We start from the raw sequence: 22,393 nt of genomic DNA on the forward strand, positions 1-22,393 counted from the left end.
GCTGGCAGTTAAGAATATATTTTAAAAATAGTGACAACAGCAACCCAGACATTTTATAAATTTTAGGTTACATTAGAAACAATGGGGGTCATTTACTAAGTGATATACGCCAGAAAACTGGTGTATATCTGTCGCAGATTGCGGCACAATCGTTAAGTTGCAATCTGCAACTTATCCCCGCTCACTGCAGGTCTAAAAAAGGGGGAGTGGTGCGGGTGGAGAATGGCCTGCAGGCCCATCTCATCTATCATTTTCTACGCCTATTTTAAGCATACAAGGAAGCAAGGAAGCTGGCATAGATTTAGACAGGTGGATATGCTGAAGTTGGCTGGCGCCTCTACATAGCTTTGACGGATCCACTGCCAGCACAGTTATTGATGGCAATTAACTATAGGTCCAGAGTGTTTGCTGTGTATAGGCAGATCAGAAGCCATTACTAGACGATCCACGCAAAGGGTTTCTGGACATGTAGGAATACAGCTTCAAGGTGAGGAAAAATGATTCAAGGAACAAGCCCTATCCAAAGAATTCGTTATTATTGTATTACAGTTAAAAGACCAATTTCATGGACTTGACACTTCTTCAGATATAAGGTATATAAACACATAAATGGCACCAACACCTAAAAATAGAGGGTGGAATTGGTAGCAACAAAAGTGCTAAACAACAAATAAAAAGACTAAAGCTTCCTAATCATTAAGTAGGGATGCGGGTAGGGTTAATTAAAACTATAAACTTTTTGTCCCACTTGTGGTCAGTATTAACTTACCTGGGAAACCAAGGGATGTTTGTGTCATTCAGATTGGGTTGCCTGGTGATGAAGGATGCTAAGAAGTGAGGAGAGCATGTGCATGAACTCTAGATGGTCAAATGAAGAGAATTCCTAGCAGTAATAAGACGGGATGCAATTGAGCTTTTAGCAAGCTCCACCTCTTATGCCACTAGATGTAAGACAGCTTTCCTATATCATATTCAACCTTTTATTTACCGGTAGGCCTTGAGACATGACTCAGATAATAAATAATCCAGCACCTCATCTGCAGACAGCTGTTTCCACGTGTTCGCCCCTTATCAGTGCAGAGGAGAGAGCACAGGCTTAACTGGATGTGAGGCCTTGGTCATAATTTGGGGGGTACTATATCTCTATCACAATCATTACAGAGATATCCTATAATGTTCGACCCTTTAAATACCGTCACCCAGTTAAGCCAGTACTCTCTGCTCTGCAGTGATGAGGGGCAATCACTCCAAAACAAGTGTCTGCAGATGAGAGTCATATCTCAAGGCCAATCCTAGCAGTAAGAAGATACTTCAAGGAGTGTGTCTATGCTGTCATTGCTTGTGTAATTTGAGACTACCTTGACTTTCCAACATGAAAAATGGGCCAATACTGTTATACTTCCATTGATAAAGTCATATTTCAGCAAGCGTCCCTATACCCAGTTGTCATTTGGTGCAAGTGAGAAAGAGGATTGCAAAGGTCAATGCATTTAGGGGGTAAACATTCCCAATATTTATTACACAAGCTGCAATGTTGGGATGGTAATGGTTAGTGTTGAGCAAATAAAAGTGAAATGAGTTGAATTCAATCCGAATTTCAGGAAAAATTAGATTTGCCACAAATTCTAATTTCCTCTCTCTTCATTGTAACACATAGTTTTCTTTTTATCTAAAATGGCAGCTACATGTGTTACAAATTGAAAGTAAGAAGCCTGGGGGCAAGATATGACCAATGATGCTGTGTAGTCAGCCAATCAGCATTCCCCTATGACGTCAAAGCCCTATAAAAGCCTCATCCCGAGCAGGCATCACCATATTTCTGTAAATTGAGCATAGGGAAATTTGTGGCAAGGGCTAGGGACAGTGTTTTAGCAATCATTTAATTGTGGAATGCTGGATAGGGACAGTGTAGGGAGATCATAGGGAGAGTATTAAAAAAACTGCAGGGAGAGCATAGGGAGACTACAGGGAAAGTGCATGGGCATTGCAGGCTCATTGTAATCGCCCTGTGCATCTTTTTCATCTGCTGCACCCTTCACTCTTAATCTGTTTTAGTCTCAACAGGCGTTCTAATATATAGGTGCATTTACCTAGTTCATCTACTGCACCTTTAATAATTAATCTGTTCAATTATACATAGACTGAGTGTGCATCAGACTCATTGTCAGCAAGCGTTCTAATATTTAGGTCTGTTTACCTAGTTCATCTGCTGTGCCAGTGATACTTAATCTGTTCTGTTATACATAGACTTACTGTGCATCAGATTAATTTGCAACAGGCAGACTATAATACAGGCACACTTATCTAGTACACTTGCTAAGCCATTCATACTTAATCACCTGTAACATTACTGATTCAGTTACTGTACACTATGGCAACAGAAAGTTGCTGTGGCCCTCAAAAGGATTGGACAATTGCAAAAATGTTGCTGTAGCTGCACAAGTAGCAGCAGAAGAAGGGGTGGTGGTAGCAGCAGCCGCAGCAACAGTCCAGAGCTGTCACTGTCATCCTCTGGTCATGTTTTGACCAACACTCCACCTGTACTGGAATAGTTGACTCGCTCATCTCAGGGACACACAGCCAGGAATTGGTGGGTTTTTCAGATTTCACATTTAGTTGGCATGGCGCAGGAATAACTTATGAGCCCTCATCTGTCTTGCAACTTCCTCTTTCTTTCGTTGCCCCTTCTGCTTGGGAAGTTATGCATGCTACCGGATCTGTTCCGCTTTTCAGCAAAGACGAGCTTAGTGAGGACAGTCAACAGTTACAGGCCAGCACAGACTCAGAGGAGAGGTCCACTGCATCCTCCCTTAGGCGTGCAACTAGCAATGATGACAGTCGGGTGGGAGCACATGTTGCAAATGGTAAGGGATGTGTCCATGAGACTGATGAGGATGACATAGGTGACAAACATAAAGTAGTGGACAATAATGAAACCAATTGCACTTGGAAGCCGGGTAAAGAGGAAGCATCATCATTATCAGGGGTGAAGGTGGCAGCAGGCCCGAGAAACAGCAGCAGGGTGTCAGCATTCCAGAAGAGTGAAGGCAGTGGCAGATTTGGAGCCAAACGTGCCCTGAGTAGACTGTCTGCTACTCAGAAGCCTACCTGTCAGGAAACAACTAGAGGTGCACAGGTTCATAAAGGCAGTGGCAGGCAGTCAGCACACAGTGTTGGGGGTAAAATGCTATACTCGGCAGTGTAGTAATTTTTTTATCAAATCGCTAAAGAATGTTAGCGTGGCGGTATGCAGGATATCTGGGCAGAAGGTGAAGCATGGTCAGGATGCCAATGTTGGCACCATGTCCCTCTTCAACACATGGAGTGTCACCATAAAATGGCCTGGGAAAACCATCATACTAATGTAGTGGTACAGCCTGACGCAGCAACCACTGCATATCCAAGTGACCCGCATGCTTTCTCCAGCAGTCAGGGCTCCTCAACCTCAGCAGAAGGAAGCTGTCATTTCTTCCCTTCGTTTATTGCTTCTGATGCTCTTGCTCCAGTTACTCCTCGTCACATGTTTTGCCAGCAATCGATTAAAAAGCAATGGCAAAGAGACAACAATATGCGTGCACTCATCCAATGGCGCAGAAGCTGAATGTGCACCTAGCCAAGTTGCTGGTACTACTGTTCCTCTCTTTCCATATTGTGGACTTAACACATTTCAGAGAACTGATAGCTTGTGCCAACCCAAGTTAGAGAGTTCCAAGCCATCATTACTTCTCTAAAAAAGATGTACTAGCCCTGCACATGTATGTTGAACAGAAGGTGGGCCAGTCCTGTCGGCGTCTGATGTGCCTGCCAGCGCTGACATGTGGAGCTTTAACTATGGTCAAGGACAATATATGTCCTTTAGAGCCCACTGGATAAATGTGGTTCCCGCCCAAGCCCACCAGCAACTTGGCCAGGTGATGGCAATGCCACCTCCACATTGTAATTATGGAATTTCTGCGCCAATGTCCTCCTCTGCCTCCTCTCCTCATCTTCCACTGCACAGTTCAGAATGGTCCTCCAGCATACCACTTATGCAAAGCAAAGCGTTGTCACATAGTTCTGCACCTGGTCAACCTGGGTGAATGGAGTCACACCTTGAAGGAAGTGCTTAGTGCCATCAACCAAGAAATTGAGCTCCTCGCCAACTCCATATAGGAACCATGGTCACCGATAATGAGAAGAACATTCTGTCTGCACTACGTCAGGGATAGCTGACCTATGCGCTGTGCATAGCACATATGTTCAATCTGGTTGTCACCTGTCACCCGGTTCCTGAAGTCTTCCACCCAACTGCAAGACACCTTGAAAATGTCAAGGAAACTGTGCATGCATTTCAGCCACTCGTACACCGCGAAGCACACCTTCCTTGAGCTGGCAGCGGCAGAACGGCATCCTCAACATAGGCTGATATGCAACGTTTCCACCCGTTACTGTGTAAAACATGCCCTCCTTGACCTGAAAAGGCAGATTGGTGTTCCCCTACAGCATCTCATATACAATGTTTCCACACGTTGGAACTACACCTCCACATGTTGGACCAACTGTGTTTAAAAAGAAGAACCCGTGACCAATTTCTTGATGATGCAGACAGCCAGGACTATTCCTGGTGTAACTTGATTTAGACAGTGGCAGCTTATGCGTCACATCTGCCGTTTGCTCAGGCCCTTTGAGGATGCCACTTAATTAGTCAGTTGGCAGGACTACGGTATGAATGTTGTTATTCCACTCCTTCACGTTCTGGGGGGGATGCTCGTAAATCTGACTGGCGAGGGACAGAACATGTGGCGCCTACATCTCACGGCCACCTGAGCCCTGTGGAGGCTGAACTGGCACAGAAGGAGGAGGATGACAAGGAGGACAATAAACACCCAGGAATTCTATACAGAAGTAGGTGGTTTTATCTGCCCCAAGCAACAGGAAAGGAGCAGGAGCAGCATGAGAAGCTATAGGGCGACGACAAACACGATGCAGATGACCCTGACAGACAATGACAGTGTACAGTGGAGATGGAGGCAGGGAGTTCCTCTGAGTATCTTGCGCAAATGGCCAAATACATGCTGAGTTGCTTGCGTAGTGATAGCTGCATTATCACCATTCAGCAGAGGGATGCCTACTGGCTCTCCACAATGTTAGACCCTCGCTACCGGTCCACAATGGGGGACTTTTTTTACACACTCTAAGAGGAATGAAAAACGTAACTACTATCAAGGCATCCTTTGTAGTTGGTTGGTCGCTGACTATGCTCGCCATCGCCTATCTTCATGAAGGTGTTACCAGAGGGACCCTCTGAGCTCATTATCCAGTGCCAGTTCAGTGTAATCGGGGGACACAGATTGTTTCAATATTCTCTCCTGCATAATCTGTCCCTTATGGGTTTTATTGTGTCTTCAGTGTAATCATGGTATATAATAAAATTTGATATTTTGAATATGTGTGCTCTCAAATTGGTGTTTGTTGTTGCATTATCACACATTATTGGCTGCGATTTGTTTAAACAGGTTGTCCGGGTTCAGAGCTGAACCCGGACATCCCTCCATCTTCACCCCGGTAGCCCCCCTCACTTGAGCATCGGAGCTGTTCATGCTCCGATGCTCTCCTTTGCCCTGCGCTAAATCGCAGGGCAAAGGCATTTTTTGGAGATCCGGTGACTTATCGGAGCTCTCCATGGGGCTGCCAGGAAGCCCGGTGAAGTCACCGGCACTGATGGGTCGGATTTAGCACTGTTCTAGCCAGTAAAACGGCTAGGGCAGCGCTAAAGCCGCCCATCAGAGCCAGTGACGTCACCGAACACACTGATGGGCGGAAGTTTCTGCCCGGCAGTGTGTTATTGAAAACAAAAGAGACCTTGCCCTGCGTGATTTAGCGCAGGGCAAGGGAGTGCATCGGAGCATGAGATGCTCCGATGCTACGCTCAGGGGGGCTGCCTGGGTGAAAATAAGGGTATGTCCTGGTTCAGCTCTGAACCCGGACAACCCCTTTAATGTTGAAGTGTGAACTAAGCCTAAGGCACATGCACATGACCGTATGGGTTTTGCAGTCTGCAAATTGCGGATCCGTTGTTCTGTTGCGGTCTGCAAAAATAACTGAAGGAGGAAATTGTCTGATATTACTATCCCCACCCAGGATACAGGTATATATGCTTGTCATCTGACTGTTTGGTGGCCATTTTCTGCAGTGTTTCCAGGGTACAGAGTTTTGTTTGATTCCATGGCTTTGCTCATCTCGTATTTTTACATTTTGCGTCTTGATTTCACCATGGCAGCTGTTCTCGGAACTTCCTGCACCCAGTGACCGCATTTGATCTCAGACTGGCTCCCAGCACAGGCACAGGTAAGGGCTTACCTGTGCATCGCCGGATGGGTGAGTCAAGATGGCAGCCCGCATGTGCGAACTGACCATCACTGGTAAGCAATATGTTATTTATTGTTAACAGTAATGTGCACTGCTTCTGTCATTAGTAACATGGTTCTTAAACTAGCTGGTGTTAGACATCTGCTAATGTTAGATGAAGTTACCAGTCTTTGTCCCTTATTTATTTGTGCCATTGTCTATTCAAATTTTTTAGTATTTTACCAGCCAAATAACATGCAAAGATTAAAGGTAGTGTTGTCTTTGAAGCTTTTTATTTTTGTCTCTGGCAACGCCATCATCATGCAGAGTGTTCACATCATCCTGCATTGCCCATACATTCTGCATGGAAATGGCGTGACCACAGTAGGGGTAACAGAGCTTGTAGGAGTAGGGCCAACACCCATTGTTGCTAGTGTTTTGATCAGAACTACAAATTTTTGGGATAACCATGTTCATGATGTCACAAATCCTGTCAAAGTTAATTATGTCACCCATTTTTGATTTGGTTTTCAACAGATTCCTGGCAACTGGTAAATGCAGGCATCCCTGCATTTTGAGTTTCTTTTGGGAACCTCAACGATTTCTCGGATTGTGCATCACGCTTGCCATCTCATCTGGCATCAACGCCGAGAAACGGTGATGCTACAGCCCAAGGCGGAGAATTGGGTTAGACTAGCTGAGGGCTTCAATCTTTCTGTGCAGTTTCCAAACTGCATAGGGGCAATGGATGGCACATTCGTGTGAAGAAGCCTCCTCACTCAGGGACCCGATTCTTTAATTATAAACAATATTTTTCCGTTGTGCTTTTGGCTTTGGCTGACAATAACTAACAGTTTATAATGGTTGATATCGGGGCCTATGGAAGCATAGCAGATGCTCACATCTTTAGTGCTTCTAGAAAGGGTGAGCGGCTTTGGGCCGACCAGCTTGCCCTGCCCGAGTCCAGAAGACTGCCCAGATATGCAGGTCCGCCAGCTCCATTTGTGATCATGACGGATGAAGGGTTTGCATTGCCTTCCCATGTTATGCGGCCCTTCCCAAAGCATGGTTTGGATGTCAGGAGGCATATTTTTGACTACTGGTTGACTCGTGCCCATCGGTATGTTGAGTATGCTTTTGGAATACTCTCTAGCAAGTGGAGGGTGTTTTTGTCATCCATAAAGATGGATCCGGAGAATGCTACCCTGGTTATTCAAGCTTGTGTTGTTCTATACAACTTCACCAGGATTCACAAGGCTTCCTCTTCTGTTGACATGGAAGAATTTCCTACATCATCAGGTTTGGCTTTGGATAGGACCCTGCATAGACGAGCTGGGACTTCAGGCATTGCAGTTTGGGAACTTTATGCAGACTTCTTTTTCAGCCCAGAGGGATCCTTGTCATGGCAGAGGGATGCTATTTGTGGCAGTGTTTGATTTCTTCTGTGCTCGTTAGTTTATTTTTATTTTTCAGATAGATTCTTGAACTTATGTTATAGTTGAGTGTATGACATGGGCTTGCGGGCTGAGGTTTTGGGCCATAAATCAATTAAAGGTGAATATAATTAATAAAGATGCTTTGAAAAGTGTACTTTTTAAACCATCATTAATCTATTTGCAATATGGTCCCAAAAACCTTCTAATAATTCATTAAAAGATTAATACTTTTCAAAGTATGGGGATAATTAAAGTGATAGTACTTAAAGGATTGTGTGTGTCTATGTTATGTTGAAATGTGTTGAACTGTTAATGTAATGTAAGTGACTTTTTCAATAAATTATTTTACTGAAACCCTAACCCCCCAACAAAAAAATACAGACAATCCCTGTCTCAACTAAATAAATATAAATAACAATAAATTGAAACAATAAAAAAAAACTAAATTAGATATCAAAAAGGTGGAAGTGAACAAGCCTGGATCATAGGAGGGTCCTGGGCGGACCTGGCCAGGATCCAGGGCCCCTGTAGAGTAACTGGCAAGATTAGTGGGCTGGCCAAGTTGGGGGGGGGTTGGGGTCTTGGGACCCACAGAAAGGTTGGGTGGGGAAAGGTGGGGGTTGCCGAGGTGGGTAGCTGGTGGCCTGCTGAGAGGGGGGCATCCCTGGTACTGGGAGGCATACATCTCGGACACCACAGCTACAGAGGCAATACACATGTTATGCCTCTCTGGAGGGACCCACCTAAGTAATGGTGCCAGCCCCCTCAATAATGCTTCTTCTAGCCCTTCAGTCCTCCCCTGGGCTAGGAACTCAATTACTCGGGCAGCAATAATTTCCCGACTAGCTTGCCTAGAGGAAGACTGAGGGACATTCCTCCTTCGCCTAGGCTGAGGATGGTGGGCTGGTTTAGGGCTGCCTTCAGAACTGCCGGCAGTTTCCCTGGCCTGTTGGCCTTGATCCTCAGCGGTGACGGTGCAGGACTTGAGGCTGGCAAAAATATAGCTGATGTTTCTGTCCCAAATTGGAATCCTCAGAGTCATCCAGACTGTCCACAGTACTGTATGGAAATAAATAAAAATAACATGAAAAAATATTGTACATTAGCGAAAAATTACATTACAAAATACAAAAACCATTATGGCAAACATAGTGCTCCCATAAGGGTTCAAAACTATAATGTTTGCCCTAAACATTTGTTGACACATTACATAATCCAACAATTGAAGGACTGTTGGTTTGTACAGTGTTCAAATAGCTAACAAACATTTTGTAGGTTGCTGGGTGTTTAGAGCTGTCCAGCACGAAAACATGTAGACACATTCAGGAGCTAACCAAGTGCTGATATTATGTCCATCTATAAAAAGGGGAGGAGAAAAATAAATAAATAATAAATCGCTTTGCTTGGCATAGTTAGCAAACTGTGATTTTGGTGCTTTTGGCTCAGGTGGGTTGGAAGCAAACCTTAAAAATAGCCAAAAGCCGAAAACACCACACAACCAAAAATTAGAAACAGCATGTTTTCACGAAAAGTTTGACACACATCAAGCGCATGTCCACTTCAACAGTCTAAAAAGGTCACACATTTTGAAATGGACACCCAAAAATGTGTGATCAAGATTCTGTGCATAAACACCTTCTGGAGTTACAACAATCGTTACCACGGATTAGGAAATAGTGGCACAAAAGGGCCGAAATGTGCAGCATGTGTAAAAAAATAAATAAATTAACATTTGATAGATAGGCCACCGCCATCATATGTTGCAGACCAAGGTCTGCAATATTCTTGTAGTGGCTAGTGATGAGCGAGCATCAAAGTGTTTGTGTGTTCGGTCCGAACACATCGCGATATTCGTGCGCTCGGTCGAGCGCCAGAGCATAATGGAAGTCAATGGGAGGCGACCAGGCACCCCCTGCTCGGATGAGAGGAGGGTGCCTGGTTCATAGGAAAAGGTCTGAAAGTGATGGAAACACCTCTGAAATCGATCAGGAACAGCAGGGGTACCATGTCTGGATGCATCTTGGACCACAATGTCTCTGCTGGGAACCATGTTGTCCAAGTTGTACGCCACTTTTACAGACTGACAAAAAAATGCCCCAACCCCGCCCCCACAAAAAAAAAATCCTTTTTAGAGGAAAAATTGTTAGGAAATATTCTTTCCTATAGATTCAATTGTGTATACAGTGTAAGTGCTGCCAAAAATTACAAGGAAAAAGAGATACAGCCTCTATATCACATAAAGGAGGGCCTCATTCACATGGTGCTACAATTATTCAGGTAGTGGGCCTCCTACACTCATATAGCCTGTGCACTAAGTAAAAGGCCTGCCAAAAATTACAAGGAACAGGCACTCCAATGCACCTTTTATTACACATAAAGGAGGGCATTATACACACCCTTTAAAAAATATTAATAATAGCCTGCTGCTGCTGACCCTCCAAAAACATTAGGAGCAAGGGCCTGCTGGTACCCCCTAAAATATTACAGGTGAGGCCTGCTGCTCAGCTGACCCTCTTAAACATTATGCCTTATAAACATTATAGTTGAGGGCCTGCTGGTGAGCTGACCCTGGAAAACATTGGAGGTGAGGGCCTGAAGGTGAGCGAACCCCATAAAACATTGTAGTGAGGGCCTACAGGTGAGCAGACTGTATGAAACATTGGAGGTGAGGGCCTACAGCTGAGCAGACCGTTTGAAACATTGGAGGTGAGGGCCTACAGGTGAGCAGACCATATGAAACATTGGAGGTGAGGGCCTACAGGTGAGCGAACCCCATAAAACATTGTAGTGATGGCCTTATGGGGAGAAAACCCCATAAAACATTGTAGTGAGGGAGCAGACCGTATGAAACATGGGAGGTGAAGGCCTACAGGTGAGCAAACCCCATAAAACATTGTAGTGAGGGCAAACAGGTGAGCAGACCTTATGAAACATTGGAGGTGAGGGCCTACAGCTGAGCAGACCGTATGATACATTGGAGATGATGGCCTACAGGTGAGCGAACCCCATAAAACATAGTAGTGAGGGCCTTATGGTGAGAAAACCCCATAAAACATTGTAGTGAGGGAGAAGACCGTATGAAACATTGGAGATGAGGGCCTGAAGGTGAGCGAACCCCATAAAACATTGTAGTGAGGGTCTACAGGTGAGCAGACCATATGAAACATTGTAGTGAGGGCCTACAGGTGAGCAGACCGTATGAAACATTGTAGTGAGGGCCTACAGGTGTGCGAACCCCATAAAACATTGTAGTGAGGGCCTACAGGTGAGCGACCATATGAAACATTGGAGACGAGTGCCTGAAGGTGAGCGAACCCCATAAAACATTGTAGTGAGGGCATACAGGTGAGCAGACCGTATGAAACATTGGAGGTGAGGGCCTACAGGTGAGCAGACCATATGAAACATTGCACTGAGGGCATATATACTGTATGGAACAGGAGGAGGAGAATGAATAAACAAGAGTCAAACATATATCCTTTTTTGGAGGTGAAAAGGGTGCATCTGAATCTTGTGAATTGAGTCCATTGTAAAGCATACATTTTAATTGTGTGTTTGTTCCTCATTAGCTCAGCGTTCCTCTGGTGGAGTGGAGAAGTCAGGGGCAATCCAGGCCTTGTTCATTTTTATCTGAGTCAACCAGTCAGCATTGCCAGTGGACAAGTGTATACGCTTATCTGTTATGATGCCACCAGCAGCACTAAATACACGCTCAGACAAAACGCTGGCGGCAGGGCAGGCCAACACCTCCAAGGCGTAGAGCGCAAGTTTGTGCCACGTGTCCAGCTTGGACACCCAATAGTTGTAAGGCACTGAGGGATCAATTAGGACGCTGACACGGTCTGCTATGTACTCCTTTACCATTTTCCAAAACTTTTCCCTCCTTGTACCACTAGGCCGCGCTTCAGGGTGATGTTGCTGGTGGGGTGTCATGAAAGTGTCCCATGCCTTGGAGAGTGTTGCCCTGCCTTTGTTGGAACTGATGTGTGTTCCCATTGTCTCCCTTCCCCGGTTGCCTAAGGAAGTACGGACTCTGCCACCAGCACTGTCAGATGGAAAATTCTGGAGCAATCTCTCAATAAATACCTTCTGGTATTGAACCATTTTACTCGTCCTCTCCACCACAGGAATGAGAGATGAGAAGTTTTCATTGTAGTGGGGATAGAGAAGGGTGAACACCCAGTAATTCGTGTTATCTAAAATGCGTATAATGCGAGGGTCGCGGGTAAGGCAGCCTAACATGAATTCAGCCATGTGTGCCAGAGTACCAACAGGCAAGATGTCGACATCAGGATGACTCTCCATCTCCTCTTTGGCCCATCCACGCTGAACAGATGGAATTTAAGTTCCATGGGTACTAGCCTCAGTAGCCGAGGCAACAGTCTCCATCTCCTCCTCCTCATGGTCCAATTCGTGCTGAGAAGACGAACTATGGGTGGTCTGGGTATCACCCTGTGAGATGTCCTCCCCCAGTTCCTCATCTGCCACATTCAGAGCGTTGTCCTTAATTGTGAGCAGCGATCGTTTGAGTAGACACAGCAGTGGGATGGTTCCGCTGATAATAGCGTTATCGCCACTAACCATCTGTGTGGATTCTTCAAAGTTTTTTTAAAAGCTCACATAGATCTGACATCAATGCCCACTCCTCGCTTGTGAATAGTGGCAGTTGACTTGAAAGGCGATGACCATCTTGCAGCTGGTATTCCACAACTGCCCTCTGCTACTCACAAAGCCTGGCCAACATATAGAATGTAGAGTTCCAGCGCGTGCTCACGTCGCACAACAGTCGGTGAGCTGGAAGCCGCAAGCGCTGCTGCAGCGCTGACAAGCCAGCTGAAGCTGTGGACGACATGCGGATATGGGGACACACGCGGCGCACCTTCACTAGTAGCTCTTGCAAATTGGGGTATGTTTTGATAAACCACTGAACCACTAAGTTTAAGACGTGGGCTAGGCATGGGATGTGTGTCAGGTTGCCGAGCTCCAAAGCCGCCACCAAGTTACGGCCATTGTCAGACACAACCATGCCTGGTTGTAGGTTGAGTGGAGAGAGCCACAGCTCAGTCTGGTCCCTTATACCCTTCCAAAGCTCTGCGGCGGTGTGCTGTTTGTCCCCTAAGCAGATCAACTTCAGCACGGCATGTTGACGCTTACCCACAGCAGTGCTACACTGCTTCCAGCTAGCGACTGATGGCTGCTGGAGGTGGAAGTGGAGGAGAATGAGGCAGAAGTGGGGGTTGGAGCCAGTAACATAGCTGCTTGCGGAGACCCTGATGAATCCTGGGTGTGGGTAGCACCTGTGCCATCCCAGGGTACGACTCACTCCCGGCCTCCACATTCACCCAGTGTGCGGTCAGGAAAATGTAGCATCCCTGGCCACTAGCACTTGTGCATGTGTCCATGGTTAAGAGGACCTTCCCAGTAACTGAGTTGGTCAGGGCACGGGTGATGTTCTGGGACACATGCTGGTGTAAGGTGGGCACGGCGCACCGTGTAAAATAGTGGCGGCTGGGGACTGCGTACCGAGGGACCGCGGCCGACATCAGGCTGCGGAAGGCCTCAGTGTCCACAAGCCTATATGGCAACATTTCAAGAGCCTGTAATTTTAATAGCTGGCAATTAAGTGCTGTGGGTGGGTGGGTATTTGCGCTTGCGTTCAAATGACTGTGGTATGGACATTTGGATGCCGCACTGGGACAGGGAACTGGATGTTGTTGCTGCTGGTTCATTCGAAGGGCCAGGTGCAGGGCGAGAGGCATCCGATCCTGCGTCTTGGACAGGGGATTGGACAGCACGCAACACAGGGGAAGAGGAGGCAGTGGTGTGACCCGCAGACCCAGGAGTTCGGCCCACTTAGTAGGGTGCTTGGATGCCATGTGGCGGATCATGCTAGTGGTGGTGAGGTTGCTAGTGTTCATGCCTCGGCTCATTTTGGTACCGCACAGGTTGCAAACTACCACTCTTTTGTCCTCTGCACTTTCCTCAAAACAGCGCCATACTGCGGAACACCTACCCCTTGCTAAGGTTGATTTACTCATGGGGGTGATCAGTGTAACGGTTGCGGGTCTGTTTGGTGTGGGCCGATTTCTCCCTTTTTCAACCCCACTGCCTCTTCCAGCCTGTTGCGGTGCAGCGGATCCCTCCCCCTCTACTGCTGTCCTCACTCGGCTTTTCACCTTCCCATGTTGGGTCAATGACCTCATCGTCCGACACCTCCTCTTCCACTTTCTCACTCTGATCATCCTCCTGTCTTGACCTAACCACAACGTCAGTGATTGACAACTGTGTCTCATCGTCATCCACCTCGTGAACTAATGATTGACGTGCACCACCGTCATCTTCTTGAGACTGTGAAGGCTCAAGAGGTTGGGAATCAGGTCCCAATATCTCAGGTCCCTCTTCAAGCATGCTGGCCGCGAGGGCCTAATCTAATAGTGGAGCTGAAAAAAGCTCCTGGGAATATCAGATTGTGGGATCACTCATTTGGCAGGCCTCTCCATGGTGGGAGGAAGGATGATCTAAGAGAGGAGTTGGCTGACCAGACTCTTGGCTACAGAGACTGGACTTGGTGGAAGAGAGGGTGGTGCTTAGCCGACTGGAAGCATTATTGTCAGAAAGCCAACCGACAAACTGTTCGCACTGGTTTGACTTGGACAGTGTTGTCGTGCGCCGCCTAGCTAAGTTGGACATGAAGCTGGGTACGGTTTTATTACTTTTTCATTTTTTTTGGTGCACTGGCAGCAGGCACAGTTTCATTGCGCCCAGTGCCACGACCTCTGCCTGAACCATCAGCATAACATCCACTTCCCCGTCCCTTAGTGCTGGCCTTCTTCATATTTATGGATTTTCTACTGGTTGTGACGCTGTTTTTTTTACTGTCCACAAAAGACAGTTTTCAGATTCAGTACAGTATATGACAGAACAGCACAGATTATGGACAGTATTTTAGCCACAGATTATTGTAATCTGCAGTACAGACACTGTTTTATGATGTTGTTTATATTTATGACTATATTATTCCCAATATATGGGCCTGAAGCGCACAGACGGTACAGAAATGCAATGCACTGCGATTAACGTTTTAAACCGCAGACAAGAAAACTGTGTGCAGATTCAGTAAAATGTGTATATACACTGCTCAAAAAAATAAAGGGAACACAAAAATAACACATCCTAGATCTGAGTTAATTAAATATTCTTCTGAAATACTTTGTTCTTTACATAGTTGAATGTGCTGACAACAAAATCACACAAAAATAAAAAAATGGAAATCAAATTTTTCGATCCATGGAGGTCTGGATTTGGAGTCACTCTCAAAATTAAAGTGGAAAAACACAACACAGGCTGATCCAACTTTGATGTAATGTCCTTAAAACAAGTCAAAATGAGGCTCAGTAGTGTGTGTGGCCTACACGTGCCTGTATGAGCTCCCTACAACGCCTGTGCATGCTCCTGATTAGGTGGCGGACGGTCTCCTGAGGGATCTCCTCCCAGACCTGGACTAAAGCATCTGCCAACTCCTGGACAGTCTGTGGTGCAACGTGACGTTGGTGGATAGAGCGAGACATGATGTCCCAGATGTGCTCAATTGGATTCAGGTCTGGGGAACGGGCGGGCCAGTCCATAGCATCAATGCCTTTGTCTTGCAGGAACTGCTGACACACTCCAGCCACATGAGGTCTAGCATTGTCTTGCATTAGGAGGAACCCAGGGCCAACCGCACCAGCATATGGTCTCACAAGGGGTCTGAGGATCTCATCTCGGTACCTAATGGCAGTCAGGCTACCTCTGGCTAGCACATGGAGGGCTGTGCGGCCCTCCAAAGAAATGCCACCCCACACCATTACTGACCCAATGCCAAACCGGTCATGCTGGAGGATGTTGCAGGCAGCAGAACGTTCTCCACGGCGTCTCCAGACTCTGTCACGTCTGTCACATGTGCTCAGTGTGAACCTGCTTTCATCTGTGAAGAGCACAGGGTGCCAGTGGCGAATTTGCCAATCTTGGTGTTCTCTGGCAAATGCCAAACGTCCTGCACGGTGTTGGGCTGTAAGCACAACCCCCACCTGTGGACGTCAGGCCCTCATATCACCCTCATGGAGTCTGTTTCTGACCGTTTGAGCAGACACATGCACATTTGTAGCCTGCTGGATGTCATTTTGCAGGGCTCTGGCAGTGCTCCTCCTGTTCCTCCTTGCACAAAGGCGGAGGTAGCGGTCCTGCTGCTGGGTTGTTGCCCTCCTACGGCCTCCTCCCCGTCTCCTGATGTACTGGCCTGTCTCCTGGTAGCGCCTCCATGCTCTGGACACTACACTGACAGACACAGCAAACCTTCTTGCCACAGCTCGCATTGATGTGCCATCCTGGATAAGCTGCACTACCTGAGCCACTTGTGTGGGTTGTAGACTCCATCTCATGCTACCACTAGAGTGAAAGCACCACCAGCATTCAAAAGTGACCAAAACATCAGCCAGGAAGCATAGGAACTGAGAAGTGGTCTGTGGTCACCAACTGCAGAACCACTCCTTTATTGGGGGTGTCTTGCTAATTGCCTATAATTTCCACCTGTTGTCTATCCCATTTGCACAACAGCATGTGAAAATGATTGTCACTCAGTGTTGCTTCCTAAGTGGACAGTTTGATTTCACAGAAGTGTGATTGACTTGGAGTTACATTGTGTTGTTTAAGTGTTCCCTTTATTTTTTTGAGCAGTGTATATTAATTTTCACTTTTTCCCAATATATGGCCCTGAAGTGCACAGACGGTATTCTAATGCAGAGCACTGAGATTAATGGGTTAAACAGCTGACAGCAAAAATGTGGTCAGATTCTGGGACAAAAAAATATTGTTTTCACTGATATTCTTCCTATCTATGCCCCTGATACACAGAAGGTATTGCACAAAAAAAAAAAAAAGTGCAAATCTGCACTTTAAATTGCTGCCAACACACACAGTAGTCCTAAAAGGACTTTTAGGTCTTTGAAATGCCTTGAGAAAGAGTAATTTGCAATCACAATCTCCCTACACTGTCTGTCTCTTCCTAACAGCAGCTCTCCCTGACTCGCAATGAGCCGAACACACGTGACCGGGTGCTATATAGCACCCGATGACATGTTCCGGCCAGCCAATCACTGTAATGCTAGTAGAAAACATGGCTAATGACATTACAGTGATGGCAATACTTACCAGCATGTTTATTGGCTGTTTAACCAGAGAATGTTTAACCATAGCGATGCTCGAGCCGAACCGGTACTCGGCCGAGCATGCTCGCTCATCACTAGTAGTGGCCAATGACAGACACAGTACAAAACAGTATTTTATTCATCACAGGGCGTAGAAACAATGCTAAAAGTGGAGATTGCACAGCACTTGGTACAGTAGGGCAGGTGTGGGTATCTGCAGCGTTTAAAAACGTACATGAGCAAACGCTACAGAAAATACAAAGCAGGGCAATTTCGTAAAGTACATTGTGGTACTGATGTGGAGCACTGGATCCGAATGTTAAATAATTGCATGAAGATGATTATTTGTGCTAGGCCTTTTTCCAATACTATTTATGGGAAGGGGACAGATGTCGCCAGATCAATTAGAACAGGGCCACATGTGTCCCAAACTATAAAGTGCGCAGGCTGGGTAGACATTACTACTGTGTGCTGTAGCAAAGGTCGGGACATCCATTAAAACATGGTGGTGTTTACTAAAATTTGCACACCAAAAAAAAAATGTCAAAACATGCACAGGCCAGAACAGAATTAAGCCTGGCCACAAAAGGGACACGATTATGACCTCATGGAAGTAGTAGCAAAATCATTAGGGACAACAAAGGGGCAGCCCAACCTCTGCTTTCTGCTTTCTCCTATTCAGAAGGCCTCATGCGATGGGTCACTTGCTCCCGCGACACATCCTTCCTCACCCAATCATGGTAGATATTGGTCCGGGTGTCCCAAAGAATAATTTGTCCACATTCCAGCGTGGCATTTTCAGACAATGATAGACTGCCAAAAGCACAGAACAAACTCTGGCAAGTGTCTATCACTCACCAAACTCTTGGCAATCTGTGAGTTTGAACTTTTTTTTTTTTTTTTCTGTCAAAAGCCTTGGACACAGGTTGCCGGGCAACGGATCCGCAAAAACGGCAGATGCGGATGACATACGGATGGCTTCCATTGTCAATTGGCAGTTTTTGCGGACCCATTGACTTGAATGGGTCCGCAAACCGTTTTTTGCGGACAAGAATAGGACAGGTTATATTTTTTTTTGCGGAATTGAACCACGGATGCGGATACCAAACGGTTGACGATCAGCGTTTTTCACGGCTCCATAGAAATGAATGGGTCCGCATGAGAAGCGCAAAAATCTGCGGAACGGATGCGGAATAAAACAATGGTCGTGTGCATGAGGCCTAATAGTGATGCACAGTCATTCTACAGCTAACAGAAGGGATTCAAACGTAAGTGTTTTCACTGCCACAACATGGATTAAAAACCTTTTTTTTCTCTACTACTTTATTGGTGCTGCCTCCATGTCCTTATGTTGTTTCACTAAAGAGTCATTGGGACACGTTCAGGGCAGTGCTTTACTGAGGGATGCTGTATGCTTTTCTTTTTGTTTAGCTAGGGGTTAGCTAGGAATGTCGGTGGCCTGCACAATGATGTGCATGTCCATATTTGTGACCTACCTGTCATTCTGACGCACAGTAACTGTTTCACTACTAGAAAGGACACCAGCATACATTCTCCCTAAAGTTTAAATGCAGGCCACGATAAACCGGATTTAATGCACTTTGTGACAAATTAATTCATAACAAATCAAATTTGGTGATTGATTTGGATGCTATACATATTCTTGTGTTCCGTATTGTGACAACTTGGGGTCATTTAGTTCTCCAGGATTGCCGTCTTCTCTGGTTAGATGGTTCGCACACCTTAAGAAGCCACTCCAATACTGCAGATTTGGGTGCACACTGGCCACGACCAGATTTATTATCACTTTTACTGGCATCAAAACATAACCCATAAACATAAATCCTCGGCTGTCTGGCCACTAACTACACAGTAGTTTAGCCCTCTATCGGGCTCTGAGTCTACCACCCAGCTCCCCAAAACATAACTCTGTGCTTACCCCACACAGGGTCCTGACTCCCACACCCCTTGGTGCAGCCTGCTCCTTCCCCAGCCGGGGAGGCCTGATTGAGGAGCCCAGCCCACTATTACCTGAGCTCCTCAGCTGGCTGCTAATTACCTCTCATTAACAGCCTGGCTGAGACAAACACACAGGAAAATCACAATTTTCCCAGACTTTAGGCTAGGTCTACACAACGACATTTGTCGCGCGACAAATAGGTCACAACTACACTGCAACATTTGCAGCGCAACATTTTGTTGCACCAATGTCGCGCGACAATTTTTATAACGGCAGTCTATGGTGTCGCACTGCAACATGCAACATGCTGCGACGCGACAGTCGCAGAAAAATCCATCTCAAATGGATTTTCTGCAACTGTTGCGTTGTAGTCGCAGCATGTTGCATGTTGCAGTGCGACACCATAGACTGCCGTTATAAAAATTGTCGCGCGACATTGGTGCAACAAAATGTTGCGCTGCAAATGTTGTCGTGTAGACCTAGCCTTATTGTTCTCAACCAGCTTCAACTGGGTGAGATACACCATTTTAATGGCCCTCTGGCATCTCCACTGCTACAGTATTTAATCCGGAAATAGAGCAAACAGAAATATAATCTAAATAGTATGTGGGATTAAACTTTGTAGAAATGGTAGCACTGAATATTTAACCCCTTAGTGACCACCCATACGTGTTTTTACGGCGGTCACTAAGGGGCCTTAGGCTGGGCCGCCGCGTTTTTACGGCGGCACAGTTTAAGCGCCGCGCGGCTCCCCCGTGCAGCGGGGAGCGCGGACCTGGCTCTCACATGAGAGCCGGGTCCCTGCTCTAACAGCCCGGAACGGCAGGAGTGCCGATCCGGGCTGTTTAACCCTTTACATGACGGGCGCAATGGCGCCCGCTGCATGTAAAGTGGTGACAGAGGGAGCGGACTCCCTCTGTCTCCCATCAGCACCCCGAAAATGCGATCGCGGGGTGCTGATGTGCTGGGAAGCTTACCTTGCTTCCGATGAGGGCCCGAGCCTGTCTTCAGTTACTTCCAGCAGGCTGTGCCTCTCTGGCGCAGCCTGCTGGTCAATGTTCGAATAGCATTGCTATTGAAATGCAATGCATTATAGAGATAATGCATTACATTTTAAAAGCAATCAAAATACTGTATATTATAGTCCCCTTGTGGGACTATTAAGTAGTAAAAAAAATAGAAAAAAAAATACACATTTATTAAATAAAAAAAATTCCATAAAATAAAAAAATATGCCTTTTTTTCCATTGAAAATACGCTTTTCAATGAAAAAAATTGCAAAAAGAAAATATCCCCCATATGTTTGGTATTGCCGCGTCCGTAACGACCGGGACTACATAAATATTACATAAATTATCCCCTATGGTGAACGCCATAAAAAATAAAAATAAAAAAAGACAGAATTTCTAATTTATTCTTAGTTTCCACCGAAAAAAAACGTAATAACAAGCGATCAAAAAGCGGCATTTACTCCAAAATCATACCCATGAAAAATACAAGTCGTCTTTCAAAAATCAAGCCCTCACACAATTCCATATAAAAAAATTAAAAAAAGTTATGGGTCTTGTGAAGTGGCAATGCAAAATAATTTTTTGGGTTAATAAAAGGTGTTTTATTGCAAAAAAAAGTAGTAAAACATAAACAAAATTATAAGTATTTAGTATCACTGTAATCGTACTGACCCAGAGAATAAAGATATTATGTTATTTGCACCGAAAAATGAACGCCAAAAAATGTATAATGTAAAAACGCAGTGGCAGTATTGCTATTTTTCCCCATCTCCCTCCCAGAAAGAGTTAATAAAAGTTAATCAGAAAGTTATGTGTACCCCAAAATGGCGCCATTAAAAACTACAACTTGTCCCGTAAAAAACAAGCCCTCATAAAGCTATATAGACGAAAAAATAAAAAAGTTATAGCTCTTGGAACGAGACCATAAAAAAAGGAAGAAAAACGCTTGGTCATAAAGGCCCAAACAGGCTTGGTCACTTAGGGGTTAATACAATAATATCCTGAGATAAGCAACAGGATAATTGATTGATGCAAATAAAATTACATAGTATAGTGCCATGTACAGCTCTAATGATTAGTGATGAGCGGCAGGGGCAATATTCGAATTTGCAATAATTGGCGAATATTTGGCCGAATATTCGTCATATATTCACGAATTCTCGAATTCACGATTATTTTCTTGATTGCGAAAATCGGCAATGTAATATGCGCGTATTGCGCGCGCAATACAGGCGTGGGTCACTGTTGCTACATTTTTCAAGCTGCTAGAAGACTGCAGAAAATGGTTGGCACGGCAGAACATTACAATAGCTTTAAATGCAGTGATAGTGTTCCAATATATTTGCAATTGCGCAAATCGGCATGAATGATGCGCAGATTTTTGCGCAAAACGTGCAACTTCACATTTTAACAGGTCTGACTACATATTAAATAAAAAGGTAGTGGGTGAGCACTCAAGCACTTGGACTTGATAAAATTTAATTAAATCAATTTATTAATACATGTACTAGTCATAAAACCATTTAAGATAGATATAAAACATAACATAAATTATAATCACCAATGGGAATGCATATGTTGAGTTTCCACACTTAAAATGAAGTATTGAAATTGTCCAAGCAGTGTGGACTGCCACAGCAGGTAACTGAGCACAAATCCACTGTCACAGTGTCGATTCCAAAAATGTCAATCCTCAAATATGATTGTCAATCTTTATCCCATATATGGGACACATCAAGCACAAATAGATAGCCAAGATATGATTAAGATAGTATATCTCCTCCACAGGGCTGTCGGTGCAGTAGGATTAAACACAAGCTTAATGGCTATAGGTATTGATCATACCGTACGATGAAAGTCAATCCTTTGGGGAGGAATGGTATCTTACCTTCCTTCCTATTCACACAAACGGCTGACGGTGCAAGTTAGTCGCGGACTCGGTCGCAAGCGGTGCAAGTTAATGCCGGCGTCACGCTCCACACTGTTCACGCTGCTAGTCCCGAACTAACGCGGGAGTTGGAGCGGGACTTGATGCGTCCGTGTGTGATAATCCTCCGGCTGGAACAAAGAAGTTACCTCTTCGGTCTGTGTTTGTTTGTTCCTGTAAGGTTGACTGCGGCTGCAGTTGGAAATAGCGTGGCCACGCTAAAGATCACGGAGGTGCTGCTCACAGGTGTCCGGCCCAGACGCGTTTCGGGAATTAGCCTTCCCTTCCTCAGTGGTGCCTTGACACCTGTGGACCTCCACCTTTTATATCCTGAATGTCACACCAAAACTGTGGATTCCTGGATTTCCATTTTGGAATACGTTTTCCAATTTCTATGCATGCGGTATTCATGCGGTTTTATTGAGCATATATGCGTTTTCTGTGCTATACAATTCTGCTGTTACATATGGACTTAGAATCAGAAAGCATTTTGTTATATCTACTTGTTAAACAAAGATAAAACATCTTGGGCAATTATTTCATTAACAATA

Source organism: Bufo bufo, chromosome 1 (assembly GCF_905171765.1).
Source record: "Bufo bufo chromosome 1, aBufBuf1.1, whole genome shotgun sequence".
NCBI classification, from domain to species: Eukaryota; Metazoa; Chordata; class Amphibia; order Anura; family Bufonidae; genus Bufo; species Bufo bufo.